Here is a 23,333-nt window from a genome sequence, read left to right on the forward strand (position 1 = left end):
ATCTTATTGGGACAAGGCTAGGAATGTCTCTGGGCTACAGGAAGAAAAGAAGGGAAAGGATGGGATCTGCTTTTCTCTTTGAAATAATGACATACTCTTCCACAGGACTTCTAGTTGCTCAAGAGCCTTGTATCCAGTGGGTTCCACCTCCAGGGAAAGTTCATCTTCCTTGTTTCCCATAGTTTTAATTTTATTATTCCACAGAAGGACTCTGATTGTCTCACTGTGGGTCAAAGCATCTTCCCATGAGTCAATCAGCTGTAAACACAAGAGTCAAAGTCATTGTGTCAGTCAGGTTTCCGTTACTGTAACAAAATACCTGAGATAATTAACTTATAAAGGAGAAAGTTTTGTTTCCTTTCAAAGTGTTGGAGGTTTCAGTATCTGGCTGGTTGGTCCAATTTTTTTGGGCCTGTGGTGAAGTGCATCATGTAGGGGAGCATGTGTTGGGGCCCATTGCTCACATAATGACAAGGATAGAAAGGAGGAAGAGGAAGAGGAAGAGACCAGGGCCCTGCACTGCCCCTTGAGAGCATGTTTCCTATAACCTAAAGCCTTCCATTATGTGCCATCTCTTAGCAGCTCCCCCACCTCCCAGTAGTGCCAAGCTGGGAACTAATCCTGAAGACGCAAACTCTAGCAGTCACACAGCAGAGAGAAAACCATAGAAAGTGAAGCCACGAGGCAGCTGTTTGACTGCCTTCCTTCCTGCCAGTCGCACTTCAGAGAAACCACCCCCACCCACCTGATGGGGACCCGCTCTCCTTGCTCAGACTCCACCTGTTTTTTTAAAATGTGTTCTTTTTAGATATACATGACAGTAGAGTGTATTTTGGCATATCACACATACATGGAGGATCACTTCCCATTCTTGTGGTTGTGCATGATGTGGAGTTTCACTGGTCGTGTATTCATATATGAACAGAGGAGATTTATGTCCAATTCATTCTACTGTCTTTCCCATTCCCATCCCCCTCCCTTCTGTTCATTCCCCTTTGTCTAATCCAATGAACTTCTGTTCCCCCCGCCCCTTATTGTGTATTAGTATCAGAGAGAACACTCAGCCTTTGATTTGGGGGGGATTGGCTTATTTCACTTAGCATGATAGTCTCCAGTTCCATCCACTTACAAGCAAATGCCATAATTTCATTCTTCTTTATAGCTGAGTAATATTTCATTGTGTATATGCCACATTTTCTTTATCCATTCATCTGTTGAAGGTCACCTAGTTGGTTCCAAAGTCTAGCTATTGTGAATTAAGCTGCTATAAACATTGAAGTGGCTGTGTCACTATAGCATGCTGATGTTAACTCCTTTGGGTATAAACGAAGGAGTGGGATAGCTGGGTCAAATGATGGTTCCATTCCAAGTTTTCTGAGGAATCTGCATCCTGCTTTCCAGAGGGGTTACACCAATTTTCAGTCCCACCAGCAATGTGGGAGTGAACTTTTTCCGCACACCTTCGCCAACACTTATTGTTATTTGTATTATTGATAATGGGTTCCACCTCTTCATGTGCTGCTGTTTCTTGTGACTGCTGATGTCTGCCTGAAGCCAGGGCGGCCTCCTCTGCTGGGTGCAGGACACTTGCCCTGCTGGAGATCCTCATGCCCCCAGCTGACTTTGACAACTCTCGGGTGTATAAACACCCCAGCTCTCTGAAGCCTTGACTGGGCTAATGTAGTACACAAAGATGTGCCCCCCACATCCCTGACAAGTAGGATTAGTGACCTCAGCTATCCGCAGCTAGCCTGCAGCTAGGGTCTCAGAACCACCTCACCCACAGGCACTTCCGTCCTGGGGTAGCCCACGTCTACTGGCTGGTCCTTTCAACCCACTGTGGGACAACTCCAACAAGACACCCGTGCTTCAGAGTCCCCCTGATCACTCCAGGCTTTGTCGGTCCTACTTGGCAATTGAACCCTCTCTCTACCCCATCCTGCTTCCTCCCCCTATTGCTGCAGATGTTGCCCAAGTAACTATCTGCCACGTCAAACTCCATTTCAGTTTCTGCCTCCCAAGAACCTAACCTGTGATGGATAACTCGGCCCTGTGTGCTCCATACCATCTTTCAAAGGTCCCTTGTGGGCTTGAGTGCCAAATTGCCCACAGTTGGAGTTGTCCACCCTCCCTCCCCATCTCGCTTCCTCAGTCCTAAAGCCATATTCTCTGAATCTGCTAAAATCTACTTGCTCTCAAGTCCTTGCCTTGATCTGCTCCTGGGACAACTCAAACTCTGACACCAGGATTACTGTGACTGTCTTGTTTATTCTAGATGTTCCGGACATTATTGACAATGGGTTCCACTGTGACCATGAGCTCTTTTTTCGAAATGCTTTCTTCCCTCCACTTTCTGCTTCTTCTCAGATCACTCCTTTGCTTGCCCTTCTTCCTCTGCCCACTCCCAACACAGTTCAGGAGATCTCGGTCAGTCTCCTGGAGTCAGCTACCACTCCACAAAGATGACCCATGCTGCCAGATCCCTGCCCAGATCTCTCTCTTGAGCTCTGGACCCATATGTGCAAACATGTCCCACCCTCTCTACTTAGATGTTCCACGGACTCTTCAAATCAACACGGCAGGAATGAACTCCTTGCGTTCGTCTAAGCCAGCTTCTCTTCCTACATTCCCCCTCTCAGCAAATACCGCCACTGTTGTTTGTCTCTAGTTATCTTGCAGCCACCTGACCTCCTACCAGTCCCCCCAGGGCCTTTCCTGCACTCCAGCCCCATTATCTCTTCCTTGTTCTGAAGGAAACCCACCCCACCCATCAGTCTCCCCAGCCTCAGCCTCTGTTCTGCAGGATCCCTGCACCTCTTTTAGCCTTAGTTTAAGAGGCTGTTGATAATCGTACCTACTCTATGGAGTTGCTGTGAGATTCCAAAGATATTATAGGTGTAAGATGTTTAGAAGAAGATCTCAGACCAGGGTGTGCTGCGATAACAGAATACCACAGACTGAGTAACTTATAAAGAACTGAAATTTATTTCTTATAGTTCTGGAGGCTGGAAAGTTCAAGGTCAATGTACTGGCAGGTTTGATCTCTGGTTCCAAGATGGCCCCTTGTGGCTGTGTCCTCTGGAGAGGTGGAATGTTGTGTCTTCCCATGACAGAAGGCGGAAGGGCAAAAAGGGACAAAGACTGTGTTCTCACTTGGCAGAAGAGTAGAAGAAAGAGAAGCCACTCTCACAAGCCCTTTTTAGAGCAGCATTAATCCATTTATGAGGATGGAGCTCTCTCGACACCTCCCCAAAGGCCCCACTTCTCAATACTTTTGCATTAGGAATTAAGTTTTCAATACATGAATTTGGGGGGACACATTCAGGCTGCAGCATTAAGCACTCAATCAGTGTTAGCTTTTTATTGTTGTTTTTGCTGTTATCTTTACATATCTTATACTGTAGTTGCCATCTTTTTTGGGGGGGAGGGAGATACTGGGGATTGAACTCAGGGACACTCGACCACTGAGTCACATCCCCAGCCCTATTTTGTATTTTATTCAGATTCAGAGTCTCACTGAGTTGCTTAGGGCCTCACTTTTGCTGAGGCTGGCTTTGAACTCACGGTCCTCCTGCCTCAGCCTCCCGAGCTGCTGGGATTACAGGTGTGCACCACTGTGCCCAGCATGTACCTACCATCTTTAAATGGCCTACTGGTCTTCAAGATTATTGAAGGCAAGAAGCAACATATTCATCTGTTTATCATCTATCTATCTACCTACCTATCTCTGGTATCTTCTTCCACTCCTACTTCCAACAATCTACCTGATCTCAAGGCTAGAAGAGCTAGGGGAAAGATTTTTTGCTTTCATTTATGTTTTTTTCTTGTTTTGTTTCTTTCTTTTGGCGGAGTGTGTGGGGGTCTTTTTCTTTTTTCTTTTTTAGGGGATTTTTTTGTATTCAGCCAAGGGGAAGTTGGATGGAGGATATATTTAATTTGAGTTCAGGGGGATATCTTATGTGTACTTTTAAGACAATGCTAGCTTTCTCTCACCACCCACAGGGTTGACTGTGCAAGGGACAGAACATGAAGACACAAGCCCAGAGGTTAGATCTCAATGTAAACATGTGCTTTGGTACCCAGAACCAGAAGTATTTGGGTAATGCAGAAAAAACAAGGTTTGAAAGATCCAGAGTCTGAAGTTATTCTGCAGAAAATTCTTGCACTCATCAGACATGAGAAATTGTAAACAGGGGATTCAGTTTTCATCCCTGCTTAGACAAAGCAGAGAGTCTCTCTGGTTGGAAATCTGTTCTGGGACACAGTGTACATATGTATGAATGCCCCATACATTTCTTTTGCTTTTTCAGTGAAATGTGGGTGAAACAGAATTAGTCAGAATTCCTTGTTTGCAGGGCACAAAGCCAAGAGCCGTACAACAAACAGTGAATAGACCTGTGTGTGAAATCACATGTTTTATCCACCCCGGTTAATTGGACCCTATCTTGTAGTATCGGATGGCATTATCCTGATGGAATCTGGCAGATCCAGATGAAACAGCAGGCCAAATCACCACTGACACAGCAAAATACCCTAAAGAAACATATTTATCGATGAGTCAATTTTTATCCCATAAGAGTGATTCAATTACATAATTATGTAAGCCCAGTACAATATAGTGGCAATTTAAGAAGGCATTTGAATTGCTCTTATATGCTCTCATTTCAAGTCAACTTTATTAGTTTTTTTGTTTTGTTTTGTTTTTTAGAATTATTGATCCAACCAAAAATTGATCAACCGGTATGTGGCCAAAATAGTTAGAAAGTATTATGGAGATGTAAAAAAAAAAAGTATTATGGAAATGTATTAGCAGGGCATGGTGGCACACACCAGCTACTGGGGAGGCTGAGGTAGGAGGATCACAAGTTTGAGGCCAGCCTTGGCAACTTAAGGAGAATCTGTCTCAAATTTTTTTTAAAAAATGAAAAGGACAGGGGGGGCTGGGCACAATGGCCCATGCCTGTAATCTCAGCAGCTAGGGAGGCTGAGGCAGGAGGATTGTGAGTTCAAAACCAGCCTCAGCAACTTCATAAGGCCCTAAGCAACCCAGAGAGAACCTGTCTCTAAATAAAATACAAAAAAGGGCTGGGGATGTGGCTCAGTGGTTAAGTGCCCCTGAGTTCAATCCATGGTACCAAAGGGGGAAAAAAGGACTGAGGGTGTGGCTTAGTGGTATAGGGCTTCTGCTTCTGTGTTCAATCCCTAGTGCAAAACACACACACACACACACACACACACACACAAATACTATGCTACATTGTCCAGATTTTGTGGGATTTAGGGCATTTGTCAACTCTTTGAAGTTTAGAATTCTTGGGATTTCTTGTTATAGTTAAATTTGTAACTGAGATCTTATATTCTTTTGCTTTGAGATCCCAAAATTGTGTACGTGCCACATTCCACACAACACACACATTTCCACAGCAAGTCATGCTTGACAGAGGGAAGAAAGGGCCAAGTAAAAAGAGCTATAGCTATTTCATGTAATATGGCTGAGACTTGGAAGCCACAGAGGCGAAGCCCTAGAGGCGGGACAAACCCAGTCTGCTCTCACTTTGGGGACTGAGGCACCTGAATCTTTGGCAAACAAAAGAGGGGTGAGGGGACAGACTCATGCAAGTGGGCTGCAGTTCTGCATCTGACCACAAGATGGCGGTAAAGGAGCGGTCTGTCCATTGAGTCAAAAAACTCATTAAGAGCTAATCAAGGCAAAGCAGGTTTTTCATGTTCCCTGCCCGAGCCTTTTCCCCTTTGCCAAGCTTCAGTGCACTTACTATTGTTCCATTCTTTTTGGTTAAAGTCGTCACAAATCTGCGTTTTTGTTTGTTAACTCGGCTGTAACCCGCAGTTCGTCTTCTAGACAACTTTCCCTGCGTCTTATAGTTAAGGATTATGTTCTTATTAACTATTATTAGAAGAATTTTCTGACTCAGAAGTTTCAGGACTTAAAGCTATAGTCTTAGCTCAATAATTGCTTGATTATTTGCTGCTCTGCTTGGAACTTTCGTGTGCATTTCTGCATAGCCCCCAGTCGGCGTTCCTTACAGCGCTTTATCTGAAAAACCAGCCCCGATCCTCGCCTGTCTTGGAGAGATATGCTTCCATCTAGTTTTGCTGGGGCCCTGCGAAAGCTTGAAATACTCCTGTGTTCACCACTAAAAAAAAAAGAGGAGCAACTTGCCTAAGAAAGACAATGGTAGAAATAGAAGAATCTTGCATTCAATTCTTTATTTTCCAAGCTGACATGGGACACTGTCAGCCTCTACTCTTTTAGGCCAGCGACTCACTCAGAACACATGGCACAGAAAGCATGGGGTGGCCACCAGGACTGATCAGTTCTTTTTTTGGGGGGATGGGGTGGGAGGGTACTGAGGATTGAACTCAGGGGCACTCAACCCCTGAGCCCCATCCCCAGCCCTATTTTGTGTTTTATTTAGAGACAGGGTTGCTTAGGGCCTCTGAGTTGCTGAGGCTGGCTTTGAACTCGCGATCCTCCTGTCTCAGCCTCCTGGGCTGCTAGGATCACAGATGCTGAGCACCACGCCTGACTGATCACTTCTTGACTTCTTTTGGAAGCTTTGCCATTTCGGAGAGCTCTTGACCTAGATGTGCGGACTCTAGTAATGAGAGGGCAAAGGGCACAGCCCATGAGCAACCACGCTGCTCTCCTGAGTGTATAAACACCTGTGTGAAGGTTGAGATGACCGTGCCTATCTCCACTACCACCACCCACGCCCCATGTGGGGGGTTGAACCAAGGCTTCCTATTCTATTACACAGTTATAATTTTTTTTTTTTTTAATTTTGAGACAGGGTCTCACTAAGTTGCTGCAGCTGCCCTTGAACTTGCAGCCTTCCTGCCTCAGCCACCTGAGTAGCTGGGATTAACAGGCCTGCAGCACTGCACCGGGCTCTGTGTTTGTTTCCTGGTGAGTTGTGAGTTCGTTTTCTCACACTGATGACGCTGCTGCCTGAAGTTGGGGATCACATCGGTGCAAGAGGACCCGGCAAAGCTCACCATCCCAACCCTGCAGATCTGGACGGCACCCTTAGGAACTTCCCCTTGTTCCTGGACTGCTCCTTGATTGACACATCCCTTGGGACAATGGGTACTTCCTCAAAGAGGAACAGAATCAGAAACATCACGGTGCATTTCCTCTGTAAAATGCCTTTCTGGTTTCAAATCCTGATTAGCCCAATCAGGATTGTGCTCTTTTGTCTTCTAAACTGCCCCGCTCTGGACAGCGCCCTGAGCCTTGTGTTGGGGCAGAAGGGAAGAATCAGTGCTGGCTAGAAGACAGGGGACCAGGAGTCACAGGCCGCCTGTGTGACCCCTTCAGGAATGAAGCATTTCTCCTCCTCGCTGAGGAAGGTCACCAGCAGACACCCCACCACAGGCCATCAAGCCCTTAGGGGACCGCCTTAGATATATCTTTTCCCAGGATAGCCCACATGCTGTGACTGATAGCAAGAGGCTCAACCCTCTCAGTCCACCCTGGAGTGGCTTTCAAGGTCATTCTGTCTTTATTTAAAGAGAGAGGGAGAGAGAAGAGAGAGAGAATTTTAATATTTATTTTTTAGTTTTCAGCGGACACACATCTGTCTTTCAAACCTCCCATGGAGTGGGCCGGGACTTCTCCACAGAGTGCCCGGCCGCCCGACTCTTCTTTCCGCCTGCCCTTGCTGTCTCCACTTCCCTCCTCCAGTGCCAATCCCCGGCTCTCCTTAATAAGCCTCCCACACCCAGCTCATCTCAGAGTCACCTTCCCCGGGAAAGCCAGAGTGTGTCGGTGACCTTGGGAAAGTTCACTAGTTGGTTGTCCAGGAGCTACAGTGCTATGCTTAATGTCCCCCTCCCCCCCCCCCGTTACTACAGATTCCACCAGCTCTTTGCCAAAAGATGCACCAAAGAACCAGAAGTTCCAGAAGCCCCAGAATCCAGTCACAAAGATGTATTCACACCAGAAGTGGCTTCTCGGCACATGGTGGACCAGAAGGCATTGCTGTGACTCTGCAGTTTCAGCTCTGAGTCAAAGAGCACAACAGAGCCGGTGGTGGTGGTGAACACCTGTAATCCCAGCCTCTTGGGAGGCTGAGGCAGGAGGATGGCAAGTTCCAAGCCAGCCTCAGCAACTTAGAGAGGCCCTAAGCAAAACTCAGTGAGACCCTGTCTCTAAATTAAAAATTTAACACTAAATCTTGGAAGTATGTGTATTTGACCAACTTAGTTTGAAAGCCACTGTGTTTAGACAGCGCAAGCACAGATTATAAGTGAAGAGGATTTCAGAACAGGGAGTATGAAGGTCTGGGATTTTGAAGCTGAGCACTACTTTTTGTAAGGTCAATGAGTTTTAAGCCTGAACTCATAGGTTTTCCCCGGCCCACACATCTCATTTTCCCATAAATTAGGGATCACACTAAAACTACTTCAAAATACAAGCAAGCAGGGTGCAGTGGCGCACGCCTGTCATCCCAGTGGCTCAGGAGGCTGAGGCAGGAGGATCGCGGGTTTAAAAACAGCCTCAGCAACTTAGAAAGGCCCTAAGCAACTCAGTAAGACCCTATCTCTAAATAAAAAATTTAAAAGAACTGGGGATGTGGCTCAGTGGTTAAGTACCCCTGGGTTCAATCCCAGCACTCCCCCCCAAAAAAATACAGGCAGGCATAAAGCTTTAACAAGATAACACCCCTAAAGCCACTAACATGCCATGAGTTACCCCCAAATAGTGGCTTTCTTACTAGCCTTCCCACTCCCGGCACCCCCAGTAGTTCACGACATAAACCAGGACCATATCTGAAAGCAATCCCACAGACATCTTGATTGAGAATTGCATCTGTGTGCCCCATACAAAGTCTTGACCAATTTCCTAATCCCAATCAGGAAAAGAAGTTTTGGAGAGAGGTATAATGCTACGTGCTCCTGTAGAGTGTAAAACATTTAATTAGATGCCAAGGATTGAAAATCTTGATTCAGAGCCCGAAATGGCTAATAAGGTTTTATTGTTGCTATTACTTAGAGTTTTTATAGAACTTTAGGCTTGCAAAGTGCTTTTCAATCACTTGAGAGAATCTAAGTTTGTTAACAGCGAGATGAAAAAATGTTCTATTCATCAAGAGAGACAACATACATAATATTTTAAGTATTTAAGAATTACAGCCCTGCTGTGAGGACTCTGGGTGTATGACTTCTGCGTGGTTGCAAGAGACTCGAGTTATGGACAGAGGACATTCATGCTCATACGGATGTTATTACCCTGCTGAGTCGGCAAGAGGGAACTTTTGCAAGTCAGGAAATAAGGAAGTTTCTAAAACAAACACCAGCCAGCTCCAGTTACACATATGGAGGGTTTTTTGCCCACACATGATTTTGGAAGATTTTTCTAAAGGGGCTCTTAAGGTTTTATGGTTGATCGTATTATAAAATCATGCGCAGTTCCAACACAGCATAATTTGTGACTGCTCTGGGTTACTGAAATTCTCCCAGGATTCTGCTGCTGGGACTCCTGCAATCAGAGACAAATTTGCACGAATTTCTCTATAAATATCACCAGTGGGGCAGCAGGGCAGCAAAACATGTGAAAAGCCAATTTCCCTTTCCTGTCCGGAGCAAAGGCAAATTCAGGCTCTCTAGCCCCTTGGATGTGTGGGTTAGGTTCTGCTACAATAACCTCTGCCTAAGCAACGACTTTAGCTGTGAGCCAGATGACAAGAAGTGCTTATGCATCCGGGGACTTGGCCCTGTTCAGCTCGGCTGGACTCACTCGAGCATTTGGGGATCAGCTGGTTGCTGGCTGATCTAGGCTGGCCTCAACCCAGCTCTGTCCCTCAACATCCAGCAGGCTAGCCAGGACATACTATCGTAGAGATGGCAGAGGCCCAGGACACAGTAAGCTCCAATGCACAAGCCGCTTCCAACTTCTGTGTCATGTCTGCTAACAGCCCATTGGCTGATGCTGGCTGAGCCACATGGCAATGGGCACAGGTGAAAGGAGGGGTGAGACTCATGGTCATCCATTTAGGTACCACAGGTAAGAATGGATTAGGATAATTTTCTTGAAAAGAAAAGGAAAGGCAGCCGGGCGAGGTGGCACACACCTGTAATCTCAGTGGTTTGGGAGGCTGAGGCAGGAGGATCGCAAGTTCAAAGCCAGCCTCAGCAACTTAGGGAGGTGCTAAGCAATTTAGCAAGACCCTGTCTCTAAATCAAATATAAAATAGGGCTGGGGGTGTGCCTCAGCGGTCAAGTGCCCCTGAGTTCAATCCCCAGTACCCCCCATCCCCCAAAAAAAGATAAAAGAAAAGGAAAGACAAAACAAATGTCAGCTGGGATTGATGGTGCACACCTGTAATCCCAGCAATTCGGGAAACTGAGGTAGGAGGATTGCAAGTTCAAGGCCAGCTTGGGCAATTTACAGACATGCTGTCTCAAAACAAAAACAAAAAATAAAAAGGCCCCAGCATGGTGGCTCACACCTGTAATTCCAATAGTTTGGGAGGCTGAGGCAGGAGGATCTCAAGTTCAAAACCAGCCTCAGCAACTTAGTGAGGCCCTAAGCAACTCAGTGAGACCCTGTCTCTAGATAAAATAGAAAATAGGGCTGGGGATGGGGCTCAGTGGTTGAGTGCCCCTGGGTTCAATCCCTGTACCAAAAAAATAAATAAACTTTATCATAGATATGTTCAAATAGGAAGAAACATAGAGTTTGGTACTACATGAAATTTCAGATATCCCCTTGGGAGTCATGGACCCTGTCCCCAGTGGATAAGGGGAGCTATTGTACATTATTATGAACTATAGGGAAATGTGATGGGACATTTGGGCCTTAGTGCTGATTTGTGTCATTTCAACCAAATCTGAGGCAGGAATGCTTTTCAAATATACTTTTTGCAAAAAAACTTTTTGCCCACAGTACCCTACTGCTTGTCTCCTTATAATGACCTTCACTTAAGGCCCTAAGCACCCTGCAGATTTCAATCTCAGAAAACAGAAGGACAGAAGTTGTAGGCCTCTGTGGCCACGCCTTGACCAGGTTTGGGTGGTCACCACACAAGCTGAGGGCAGACTCTGCTCTCTGCCATTAGACTGAGCCCCAGCTGGTCCTATGCCAGGCTAGCACTCATGGCCATCTGTCAGGGTGGCACCTGGCCCTCTTGCAAAAGCAGATGGTTTCAATTGATCTTTCCTTTCCAGTCTTTCCTGCACTAACACTCCAGACTGGCCTGGCTTCATCCGGGAACTTAATGGAATTCTCACATGTTCTTATTTCCTGTATCCTTTCCCTGGTTGTCAAATTGCTTTTCTTCTTTTTTCTTTATTTTTCTATTTTTTATTGGCTAATATATACAGAGGAGAAAAAATTGAATAGCTTGTGTTTTCTAGGACAAAATGTAACTTCACAGAAAAACACCCATAATTATTATTATTATTATTATTATTATTATTATTACTAACCAGGGATTGAATCCAGGGATGCTTAACCACTGAGCAACATTCCCAGCTTTTTTTTTCTTTTGCAACAGTGTCTCACTACATTGCTTAGGGCCTCACTAAGTCACTGAGGCTGGCCTCAAACTTGTGATCCTCCTAACTCAGCCTCCCAAGTTGCTAGGATTATAGGAGTGGGCCACCACTCCTGGCTCACCAACAATTATTTTTTAAAATATTTTTTGGTTGTTGATGGATCTTTATTTTATTTATTTATATGTGGTGCTGAGAATCAAACCCAGGGCCTCACACATGCTAGGCAAGTGCTGTACCACTGAGCCACAACCCCAGCCCTCCCCCAACAATTATTTTTAAAACTCATTTGTTTTTTCCATTTCAGGGATCTTGACATACAGCTCGCCTCACATTCATAGGCCAGTCTCATTTTGGCCTCCCTGGACTTGGCCTAACAAACCTCTCAGGATAAAATAGAAAATATGAAGGCCCGTACTTACCACATCTTCAGTCTCTGGTAGACAAGTTAGTGGCCCAGAAGACAATATGGGTTCAAAAATTATTTTGGTTTAAAAAACAAACAAACATGACTTAGAGCAGATAAATGTTACAGATTGTCCAAAGGCAAGATTGTATCTCTGGCCTAAGGCTTCAGTCTGTGTGGGGACATGTGGCCTTGGTGACCTAGCCCAAAGAATAGCAGGGCTTTACCCTTGAGCTACATTCCCAACCCTTTTCTTATTTATTTTGAGAAAGAATCTCACTGAGTTGCTTAGGGCCTCACTAAATTGTTGAGGCTTGCCTCAAACTTGCAGTCCTCCTGCCTCAGCCTCCCAAGCCTCTGGGATTACAGGGATATGCCACTGCACCCGCTGGATTGTGTTTTTTATAAAAACACACATCCTGAATTTTTCTGAGTGACAATAGTCAGTGTTGTCAAGAAAAAGAAAAGCAGGCCTGCCCTGACACTGTTAACAAGAGCGAATGTTGAGTCCACTGTAATCAGGACGACTCTACTTCTAGAAGTGTATCCGAAAGAAATGACTACGCTAGAGAGCCGATATGTCATGGACAGCTGTATTTTACATAGTTCTTACTGGAACACTGAAACTATTTGAAGCGTCGTAAACAAATGTGCAGTCAAACTGCACCCTCTGGAGGGGGTGGCTTCTAAAGACAGTCATTAAAAGGAAATTGCCAGTAGTCAAAACTGCCCTGGAAAATTTGAAGCTGGGGGTGTAGCTCACTGGAAGAGCATGCACTTAGCATGCTGCAAGGCCTTAAGTCTGGTCCCCAGAACAAAAGAACAGAACAGAAACATGGGAGGTTTGGCCTAAATCTTACACAGCAAGTTCCCTGTTTCTCAGGGTGAGCCCCTAATGGAGTAGTTTGCTTATATGTAGGGCCCATACTGTGTGGAAAATATGTACCCTAGACACTAATATCACTTGACAAGATTGGAGACACACAATTTGAATGGAAAACAACTGCAGAAATAGATCTGCGGCTTCCAAATCTCAACCTCATTCTTTGAGCAAACTCATGGGCAAAATAGGCCTTATTATTTCGACTCATTTTTTCTCACTCTTCAAAGTATATGCAGTTCAATTGATATTTTTAAATTTTTCTAAGTTGTAGATGACACATACCTTTATTTTATTTTATTTGTTTGTTTGTTTTTATGGTTTTATGTGGTGCTGAGGGGCCTCACGCGTGCTAGGCAAGTGCTCTACCACTGAGCCACGACCCCAGCCCTCAATGGACATATTTTAATGACAAATGTGATGTAACCCTGCTACAACTTGACAATGTGCCTATGAAGAAAACAGTATGTTAAGTGTGTGTGTCCAAAATATTGTGTCTTTGTCTCTACAGGGTGGGGATTAAAAAGACAAATTATTTTTTCTTTTCTTTTCGTGAACACACAGTTCTGTGTGTTTTACATTTTCCCCCAGTGGACAGCCTGAATGTGGCTCTTGCATTACTTCTGGAATATGAAAATAATTTTTGAAGCATTGCTCACCCACCATGGGGTGACAGAGCCAGGAGAGTTGCAAAGGTCCCTCAGCCTCCCCCACACCCGGGGGCCTCGTCAAAAGGAGAAACATGTGCTCTACTTCAAGCCCAGGTATGTTCTATTTCCATCACATCCAAAAGAATTTGGGAGGCATTAAAATTGGTGTTGCTCCCAGCTGACACTGTGGTCCTGCTGAGGCCCCCTGAGGACAGCAGTTCCCCTGCCCTACTTGGTGGCTCTACCTCCTAGGGTTCAAAAAAATTAGAAATGTCTCCTGCAGAGATGGCTCACCATCCGGGGACTCAACTAAACTCCTCCATTTCCTTCGGGGTTTTGACAGGACTTTTGTCACCACCCTGTAGACTGCGGTGCCATGCAAGTAGGTCAACTGCCAGCCTTGGCGTAGCAGGAGGGACTCTGGGAACCACTGGACGGCTTTCAGAGGAGCATGCACAGTCTCAGAACACTCACATGATCCCTTGCGGCAGCTTGCTGTCACTGTCAGCAAGTGAGTGCCAGCGTCTGACATGCTAATGAGCATCCCTCTCATGTACAGGCGACACGCCTGGGAACAGGACTATGAGTTGTGTATCTCATTTAATCTACACAGCAAGCCTCTAGGAAGGTGTCATCACGCCTGCTCCACAGATGAAGGAAGCCAGTCTCTGGGAGACAAATTAACTTGCCTAAGTGTTCCAGGTTGAGTTCCTAGGAAGGAGGCCTGGAGGCAGAGCTGAGTGTCCATGTCTTCTTTGGTTTTCTGTTACTGTAATAAAATACCTGAGAGAGGTGATTTATAAAAGAAGAGAGGTTTAGGGCTGGGGCTGGGGCTTAGTGGTAGAGCATGTGAGTGGCATATGTGAAGCCCTGGGTTTGATCCTCAGCACCACATAAAAATAAATAAATAAAGGTATTATTATTAAGTACAACTAAAAAAATTTTTTTTAAAGAATTGAAGTTTATTTAGCTCATGGTTCTGGAGGCTGGGAAGTTGAAGTTCAAGGGTATAGTGTCAGCATCTGCTCAGCATCTGGTGAGGGCAAGTGTGCTTCATCATAACATGGCATGAGACATCACATGGGGAGACACAGCAAGCATGTGACTTCATGTCCTGTCTCTTCCTCTTGTTGGAAGCCACTGATGCATGCCATCATGGAGACCCCAACCTCATGACCTCATCTAATCCTAATAACATCCCCAAATCCCCACCCCCAAGGCCATTCACACATGAATTTGAGGATTAAGTTTCTGACACAAGAACTTTGAGGGGACAAGTTCCAACCATAGCAGTTTATTAAATACCCTGAGAAAGGAGGAGAAAGAAGCTGGAGAAGGAGGGCAGGTAGCAAAGTCTGCTGTGACATGGGCCCAGAGATGGCCTCTGTGCCCCCCACAGGAGCGAGAATGGCCCTTCAGAGTTGTCCCGAGATGACTGCACTTTTTCACTGCAGCAGCTATCAGTCCATGGACGGGGCTCACCCCCAAGGCCGTGACCTTGGGTGAGGTGCCCTCTGAAGCTGAGGCCCACCCTGAAGGAGCGGGAGCTGAGAGCTGTCTGCCAATCACACTGCCAATAGCAGGCGGAGCAACAAATTCTTCCTTGGAGGGGAATCATGCGCCCACCACACCAAAGCCCCAGTGTAATGTCTGTGATCTCTGCTCTGCTGCTGAGGTGAACCTCCTCTTCTGAGCTTTGATTTTCACAGCAGACTGGGTCCTCTCTTTCAGACCTTCTAGAAAAGAATGAACCCTTTTTGGAATCAGGTGCTCCCCAGTTTCCAGTTACCAAGCTGTGGGCTCACTTTTGCCCCAGACATGGCTGCTTCCTGTTCAGCCTCATGGAAAGCAAAGAACATCAGAGTCCATAAGGGACATGGAGAACACAAAGGAGACTTTTCTCATTGATGTCAGGGGCGCTTAACCACTGAACCCCATCCCCAGCCCTTTATCGTATTTTATTTTGACACAGAGTCTCACTGAATTGCTAAGCACCTCACTTTTGCTGAGGCTGGCTTTGAATTCGAGATCCTCCTGCATCAGCCTCCTGAGCCACTATGATTACAGGTGTGCCCACCAGACCCAACCAAACAGTCTGGTTTTGAAGCTTGAACTCCAATTTCCTCATTACCTAACTGACACACTTGCTTTTCCATGTCTCATCTATGAAAAAAAAGATGGCACCAGTGATATTTATCTCAGAAAATTCTATTAGAGTAAATTAAAATGGAGACCAGACCTGGGGAATCTGTGAGCAGACAAAGCCAGTTAGGCCATACTAGTAACCTCGGTCTTGCTTAATTTGCAAACATAGGCAAAACTTAACCTGAGCTATGGCTTAGTCCATTTTTCACTCCTAGAACAGAATACCTGAGACTCGGTAATTTATAATGAACAGAAATGTATTTGGCTTGTGGTTCTGGAAGCTGGGGAGTCCAAGACTGAGGGGCACACATGCTGAGGGCCTTCCTGCTGCATTACCCCATGGTGGCAAGAGAGAGCAAGAAGGGAAGATTTGGGCAAATCTTGTGAGGAATCTCCTATTTTGATAACTGCATTAACCCATTCATTGGAGTTCTTTTAGAGAGAACTTAAAGAGTGAAGGGTCCCACCCCTTCACGGCCTTCTGACTGTTTTCTGGCAATCTTTAGTGTTTCTTTACTCATAGATATATTGGAGGTGGAGGGCTGGGGATGTAGCTCAGTTGGTAGAGTGCTTGCCTCACATGCACAAGGCCCTGGGTTCAATCCCCAGCGCCACAAAAAGAAAAAAAAATATGAGTAATAGATATATTGGGGATGGAATTTCCAACACACAAACCCTGAGGGACACCTTCAAACTATAGCAAGCTATGTCTTGAAAATGTGTATATTAAAGAAAAACAAAACCCATGCTCAACCCATCAGATGCAGTCAACAAACTCATAGTTATATATATAGCTAGGGACTTTCCATCAGGATATACCAAATAAGGTAACTGCATAACTGTAACCAATCACATATTTGCTTTCCTTTACTTCTGGGTCCATCCAATGAAAGTCCCCCTCGCCTGCCCCTTGTGTTCCCTCAGTGAAACTCTTGAACTTCTGCTGGTTTGGAGGTACCCAATTCATGAGTGCTTGTTTGCTCAAATAAACCCTTTTAAAGTGTTAGTGTGCCTGAGTTTGCCTTTATTGGCGGGGGGTGCCGGGGATTGAACTCGGGGACACTGGACCACTGAGCCACATCCCCAGCCATTTTTTATATCTTATTTAGAGACAGGGTCTCACCAAGTTGCTTAGGTCCTCACTAAATTGTCGAGGCTGGCTTTGAAGTCACGATCCTCCTGCCTCACCCTCCTGAGTCACTAGGATTGCAGGCGTGCAGCACCACGCCTGAGTTTGCCTTTTTAACAATTCCTTCAAGGATCATATGTGGAAGAATATTTTGCATGAAGATAATTCAATACCAGTGTTTGTTCATCTTGCTTTTAGGAGGGGCCATGTGATGGGTTCCACCTGCTGGGCTGTAAGAGGAAACGATATTACTTCCCAGCCCAGGGTCAGTGTGGGAGGAACTGCAGAAGAGCATGAATACAGGGGAGCTGTGAGGCTCACTAAGGGCCCCAAATGGCAGTCTATCCAGCTATCCCTCTCCTCGATCTATACTCAAAGGACTTAATCAGCATACTACAGTGACACAGCCACATCAATGTTTATAGCAGCTCAATTCACAATAGCTAAGCTCTGGAACCAACCTAGGTACCCTTCAACAGATGAATGGATAAAGAAATTGTGGCATATATACCCAATGGAATATTACTCAGCCTTAAACAAGAATGAAATTATGGTATTTGCCAGTAAATGGATAGAACTGGAGACTCTCATGCTAAGTAAAATAAGCCAATCCCAAAAAACCAAAGGCTAAATGTTCTCTTTGATCTGTGGATGTTAACACACAACAAGAGGAGGAGGGGAAGATTACAAATTCATTGGATTAGAGTAATGGGAATGAAGGGAAGGGAGGTGGATGGGAATGGTAGTAGACCACAATGGTCATTCATTCATCAAGTTATTTTTAAAATGGATTTTCTTTATTTATTCTTTCATTCATTCACTTTTCGGTATCTGGGATTGAACTCAGGGGCACTCAACCACTGAGCCACATCTTCAGATCTATTTTGTATTTTATTTAGAGACAGGGTCTCACTGAGTTGCTTAGGGCCTCACTTTTTGCTGAGGCTGGCTTTGAACTCACGGTCCTCCTGCCTCAGCCTCCCGAGCCTCTGGGATAACAGGCGTGTGCCACCATACCCAGCATGCATTTATTGATTTGTTTGTTTATATGCGGTGCTGAGGATTGAACCCAGTGCCACACATGCTAGGCAAGTGCTCTACTACTGAGCCCCAGCCCCAGCCCTCATCAAATTCTTTTTGAGCACCTTCCGTGAGCTCCACACTGTGCTAAGGTTCTGGGGATAAAAAAGAAGAAGCAGGATTACCGCCCTCAAAGGTGCTCCATGTGTCAAAAAAGGACGAAAGTGAAAGCAAATAATGGCAACATCCTCTATTAGACCTCGTAAGAGAGGGGAGCCCTGTTTAGAGGAGTCCAGAGAGACTTTCTGGAAGAGGTAACATAAGCTTGTTCTGGAAAGTCAAGTGAGTGATGAGCAAGCAGAAAAACTGTCCAAGCAGAAGAAATTACATCTCTAAGGGCATGAGATGTTGCAGAGGGAGTAGAGAGAGGCTGAGGGAGGCTGCCCAGTGTGGACGTCCTGGTGAAGCTTTGCGTGTGTGTGTATATGTGTGTGTGTGTGTGTGTGTGTGTGTGTGTGTGGTGCAGGGGATGGAAGCCAGGTCCTTGTGCATGCTGCGCCAATCGCTCTACCAGGGAGCTCCATCCCAGTCCCTGATGAAGCATTTTGACGTGATGCTGAAGGAAAGGAGGCAGGGGAGGAAAGGAGGCTTTTCATTGGAGAAACAGAGTGAGAATTCTTTCTAGCAGATGGACTTGGGGTTGGGGGAGAAAGGTGGAAGAAGTAACAGAGAAAAGATCTGTGGCGGATCAGATAGAAGGCCACTACACAAGACCTTAGAAAGGGATGAGGCTCCTACAAGGCACAAAGGGTGAGGATTCAGCCAGGTGGCCAGATGCAAGCAGAATTTCTTCTTTCATTTGTCTGGACGACAGTCCAAGATGCCTAAATCTGGATGATTGAGCTCTTTGGTCAGGGGCCTGGAGTGAAGAACTCTAGTCTATTAAGACTCTGTACCTTGATGGGAATATTTGTTTGTTCTAATTCTCTCCTTCCTAAACAGTAACTAAGTAGATCTACCCTCAAGGAAAAAATGTCCTGTACAGATCAAAGGCTTATGTTCAGGACAAAGAGAGGACCGAATCCAAAACACAGGTTTGGGCTGGGGTTGTGGCTCAGTGGTAGAGTGCTCGCCTAGCATGTGTGAGGCCCTGGGTTCGATCCTCAGCACCACATCAAAATAAATAAAAGTATTGTTTCCACCTACAACTAAAATATATATTTTAAAAATGAAAAAAAAAAAAGACATAGGCTTAGGTGGGCATTGGGTGGCACGCCTGTAATCCCAGAAGCTTGGGAGGCTTAGGCAGGAGGATCACAGTTTGAAGCCAGCCTCAGCAACTTAGTGAGGTCCTGAGCAATTTAGCAAGACCCTGTCTCAAAATAAAATATATAAAAAGGACTGGGGATGTGGCTCAGTGGTACATTTCCTACCTAGCATGCATAAGGGCCTGGGTACCATTCCCAGAAACACACACACATACACACACACATACACGATATATTTTAAGGGTAACGCTTACAGATTAAATGTAGGGTGTGAAGGAAAGAGCAAAGGTGAGGATAACACCAGGATTTGGGTCTGAGTAACTGGAAAATTGGAGTTACCACTTATTCAGAAAGGCTGGGGGAGGAAGGGTCTAGTCTTGGCTGTGTTATATGTGAGAGGTTTTTAGACACACAAGTAAAGAGATAGATAAGTAAAATATCTATTTATTTATTTACTTACTTATTTATTTTTGGTACCAGGGATTGAACTCAGGGGAACTCAACCACTGAGCCCCATCCCCAGCTCTATTTGGTATTTTATTTAGAGACAGGGTCTCATTGAGTTTCTCAGGGCCTTGCTAAGTTGCTGAGGCTGGCTTTGAACTTGTGATCCTCCTCAGCCTCAGCCTCCTGAGTCTCTGGGATCACAGGCATGCACCACTGCACCCGGCCTTGAATGTTTTAATAAGAAGTTCTGAGATGTTACCCAGATACAACAAAGAAAAAGAGATGAAAAGGAGGGACTCGTAGATATGGGAGATAGAATAGTCTAATAAATGTTGGCTGGAGTGTCAGAGCAAAATAAAGGAAAGAAAAGCAGCAATTGAGGGGATAATAACTTTGAATTTTCCAAAATTAAAGAAATACATGACTCCTCACGTCCAAGCAGTCCAACAAATTCAAACGGGATAAAAAGAAATCCATTCTGAGAAACATCACAATAATATTGTAGAACCATGAAAAAACAAAATAGTGTGCTTTGCATGAGTCCCCAAAATTTCATGTACTGGAAATTTGATCTCCAAAGTGATGTAATCAGGATTAGATGAGGTCATGAGTGTGGGGACCCCATGATGGTATTGGTGACTTTATAAGAAGAGGAAGAGAGACCAGAGCAGCACAAAGGCTTTGTCCTGCCCTGTGATGACCTGCATCACCTTGGGATTCTGCAGACTCTCCACCAACAAGAAGGTTCTCAGTAGATGCAGCTTCTCAACCTTGACCTTCCCAGCCTCCAGAAGTGTCCAAACTAAATTTCTTTTCTTTATGTATTGTCCAGCTTGTAGTATTTAGTCCTAGCAATTGAAGATTCTAAAAGCGACCTGGGGGGTATAATTACCTATAAAAGAATGACATTTTGAATGTCAGCAGAAGTCCCAACAGCAACAGTAAAAACCAAAATACAGCCCCTCCCTTTTTTCTGGTACTGGGGATTGGACCCACAGGTGCTCTACCACTGCACTGCATGCCCAGCTCTTTATATTTTTTATGTTGAGACAGGGTCTCCCTGATTTATTTGATAGGCTGACCTTGAACTTGCCATCCTCCTGCCTCAGCTTCCTGAATCATTCGGCCACCATGCCCCACCCAGCACCGCTGGTTGAAAAGACTATTCTTTCTCCACGGAATCTTCTTGGCACCAAATGCTATCTTTAACTTGCTGAGATAAAATAAGCATGTACTTGAATTTTATGCTGAGATAAACTGGATTGCAAGAAGAAGGGTGAAAAAAAATGACAATTTTCATGGTCAGTTGAGATTTTACCAGCAACTGATCCTCACTTAAGGAAGGAGCTCCTTAAGGGATGTATTTCTGGGAAAAGGAGGGAGGATCTGAGATCCAAAAAACAACATTTCAGCAGCAGCATCTGGCTATCGAGCTAAAAAAAAAAAAAAATCACTCACAGCTGGACATGGTGGTGCCTGCTCTAATCCCAGCGATTTGGGGGATCTGAGGCAAGAGGATATCAAGTTCCAGGCCAGCCTCAGCAATTGAGCAAAACCCTGTCTCAAAATAAATAAAAAGGGCTGGGGATGGGGCTCAGTGGTTGAGCGCCCCTGGGTTCAATCCCTGGTACCAAACAAACAAACAAAATTAAGGAAGCTACCCCTTAGCACCTGTAGCTGCAGCATCCTGAAACTTGCTACTTAGTCACCCCCAGAGTAAGGTCCTGTGGCAAGGGACAGGATCTCTGGGCTTCACATATTCCTGGGATAAGAGGAAACCGGAATGCCCCTGGGTGGCATGCCAAGGGGTCAAAAGAATGGTGGCCCAAGGAGGAAGCCAGCTGAAGATCTCAAAGCAAAGTCTTGTCTCCTGGGAGACAAGAGACTAGACCAACCAGAAGCCCACAATCAGACATGGGTACTGAGTGGTCTGTCACCAGAATAAGCATCCCCAGCGAGCGCTAAGCAGTTACTTGTAAGGACATAGTAGCCCATTGCTGTGGGAGAATGAGGCACCACTCCTCTATCCAAGTTGCCACGGTACACTTAGAAATCATGTCCTGTGGCGCTCGCCTGTAATCCCAGAGGCTCGGGAGGCTGAGGCAGGAGGATCTCGAGTTCAAAGCCAGCCTCAGCAATGGTGAGGCCCTAAGCAACTCAGTGAGACCCTGTCTCTAAATAAAGTACAAAACAGGGCTGGGGATGTGGCTCAGTGGGTGAGTGCCCCTGAGTTCAATCCCTGGTTCCAGAAAATAAAAAAAGTAGGGGGTGAGGAGACTGACCTTTGGGGTAAAGCAAAGAATATACATTTAAGGGAGATTGTGGGCTCTCTGGAGGGACAGTCTGCAACCCGGTTGTGAAGGGTGTTAATGTTTATAGAGAGATGGTTGCTAGGGGCTGGTCTAGAGGTGGAGCTTGGGCGAAGCTACACAATTTCAAGTCAGGTTTCCCTGTGCTGGCCCATTACCCTCATTTTACAAGCGCATGGGTCAAGGGCACAATTGTTCATGGGTGCTTTTTGCATTTCAGTGGTTCTTGGGCGTTTCCTGCACTTGAATGGTTTATGGGCACTTCCTTTGAAACTTAGTCTCCCTTTATATCCAAATTTGTAGACCAATGATTATGTTCCTAACTGGGTAACAACTTTGACCCAGGGAAGGTGTGTGTGTGTGTGTGTGTGTGTGTGTGTGTGTGTGTGTACTGGGGATTGAACCCAAGGGCGCTTTACCACTAAGCCATACCCTCAACCCTTTTTATTTTAAGAGAGTCTTGCTAAATTGTCAAGGCTGGCCTTAAACTTGTGATCCTGCCCCTTCAGCCTCTCCGATAGCTGGGATGACAGGTATATACTACCATGCCCGTTGGCCCAGGGAAGATTTCTATTTAAATTTAGAAATATTTAAGAGTGGTCCATATTTTCTTACAAAGAAACTGAGCAATAGACAATGTTATATATACTTGTAATGTTTAAGAGACTTTAGTTTAGCTGGTATACGCCCGTAATCCTAGTGACTAAGGAGGCTGAGACAGGAGGATCAAAAAGTTCAAGGCCAGCATCAGCAACATAATGAGGCCTTAAGCAATTTAACGAGACCCTGTTTCAAAAGCGGAGGCAGGTGGTGGTTTGAGGATGTTGTTCAGTGGTTAAGCATCCCTGGGTTTAATCTGTAGTACAAAAGAGAGAGACAGAGAATTTAGCCTATTCAAGTAACAGCCATGTGACACTATATTTAAAATATGTAAATGATGTAGACTTAGGATTTTAGGTTGAATTTGTATTGTTTGTGTATACTATTGGAATATTCAGGAGAACTTTAGGTTCAGTGGACTCAAAAGTTTAATTTGTTATGTCAATATTATTTAATATTTGAGAAAGTTTTGTTCACTCAGACAGGTGAAGTATTTTACAAAGAAAAAGAATATATTAAATTTTGATCCAAGTGGCAGAGCCTCTGAATGGCTGGATGTTTCTGGTCTCTGGCTTGTCCCTCCTTGTCAAACCTGAACTGAGCTAAGACCTGGACACACCTGGAAATAAATTCCTTAACTTGCCTTCCAGGAAAAGCCTCCAAGCCTTTCACTAATGAATCTTATGATTTAGAACCGGCTTTTCAAGGATGGCCAGGGCCTGGGGCGCAGTGGTGCACACCTGTAAATCCCAGCAGCTCAGGAGACTGAGGATGTGGATTGCGAATTCAAAGCCAGACTCCCCAGCTTGGAGAGGGTTGGGGTGTGTGTGTATGTATGTGTGTGTGTGTGTGTGTATTTCCTTTTTTTTTTTTTTTGGTACGGGGGATTGAATCCATGCCTCTCTACCACTGAGCCATATTCCCAGCCCTTTCTTTAAAACAAATTTTTTTTTTTTTTTTTT

The 23,333-nt window shown here is 45.2% G+C and overlaps 1 long non-coding RNA gene and 1 other non-coding gene across 2 annotated transcripts in view; one reads left to right on the top strand and one right to left on the bottom strand.

Annotated features, from left to right (window-relative positions):
- The first annotated feature begins 16,141 nt into the window (after nucleotides 1-16,141).
- On the top strand, nucleotides 16,142-16,215 carry Trnav-cac. The gene has a single exon. It is a non-coding gene; the product is annotated as a tRNA-Val (tRNA).
- Nucleotides 16,216-19,594: 3,379 nt separating this feature from the next.
- LOC125614102 overlaps nucleotides 19,595-23,333 on the bottom strand; it is a 29,919-nt gene continuing 26,180 nt past the window's right edge. The window contains exon 4 of the long non-coding RNA XR_007344738.1: nucleotides 19,595-20,354. This is a non-coding gene — a long non-coding RNA (uncharacterized LOC125614102). The remainder of the gene's footprint in view (nucleotides 20,355-23,333) is intronic.

Source organism: Marmota marmota, unplaced genomic scaffold (genome assembly GCF_001458135.2).
Source record: "Marmota marmota marmota unplaced genomic scaffold, marMar, whole genome shotgun sequence".
NCBI lineage: Eukaryota > Metazoa > Chordata > Mammalia > Rodentia > Sciuridae > Marmota > Marmota marmota.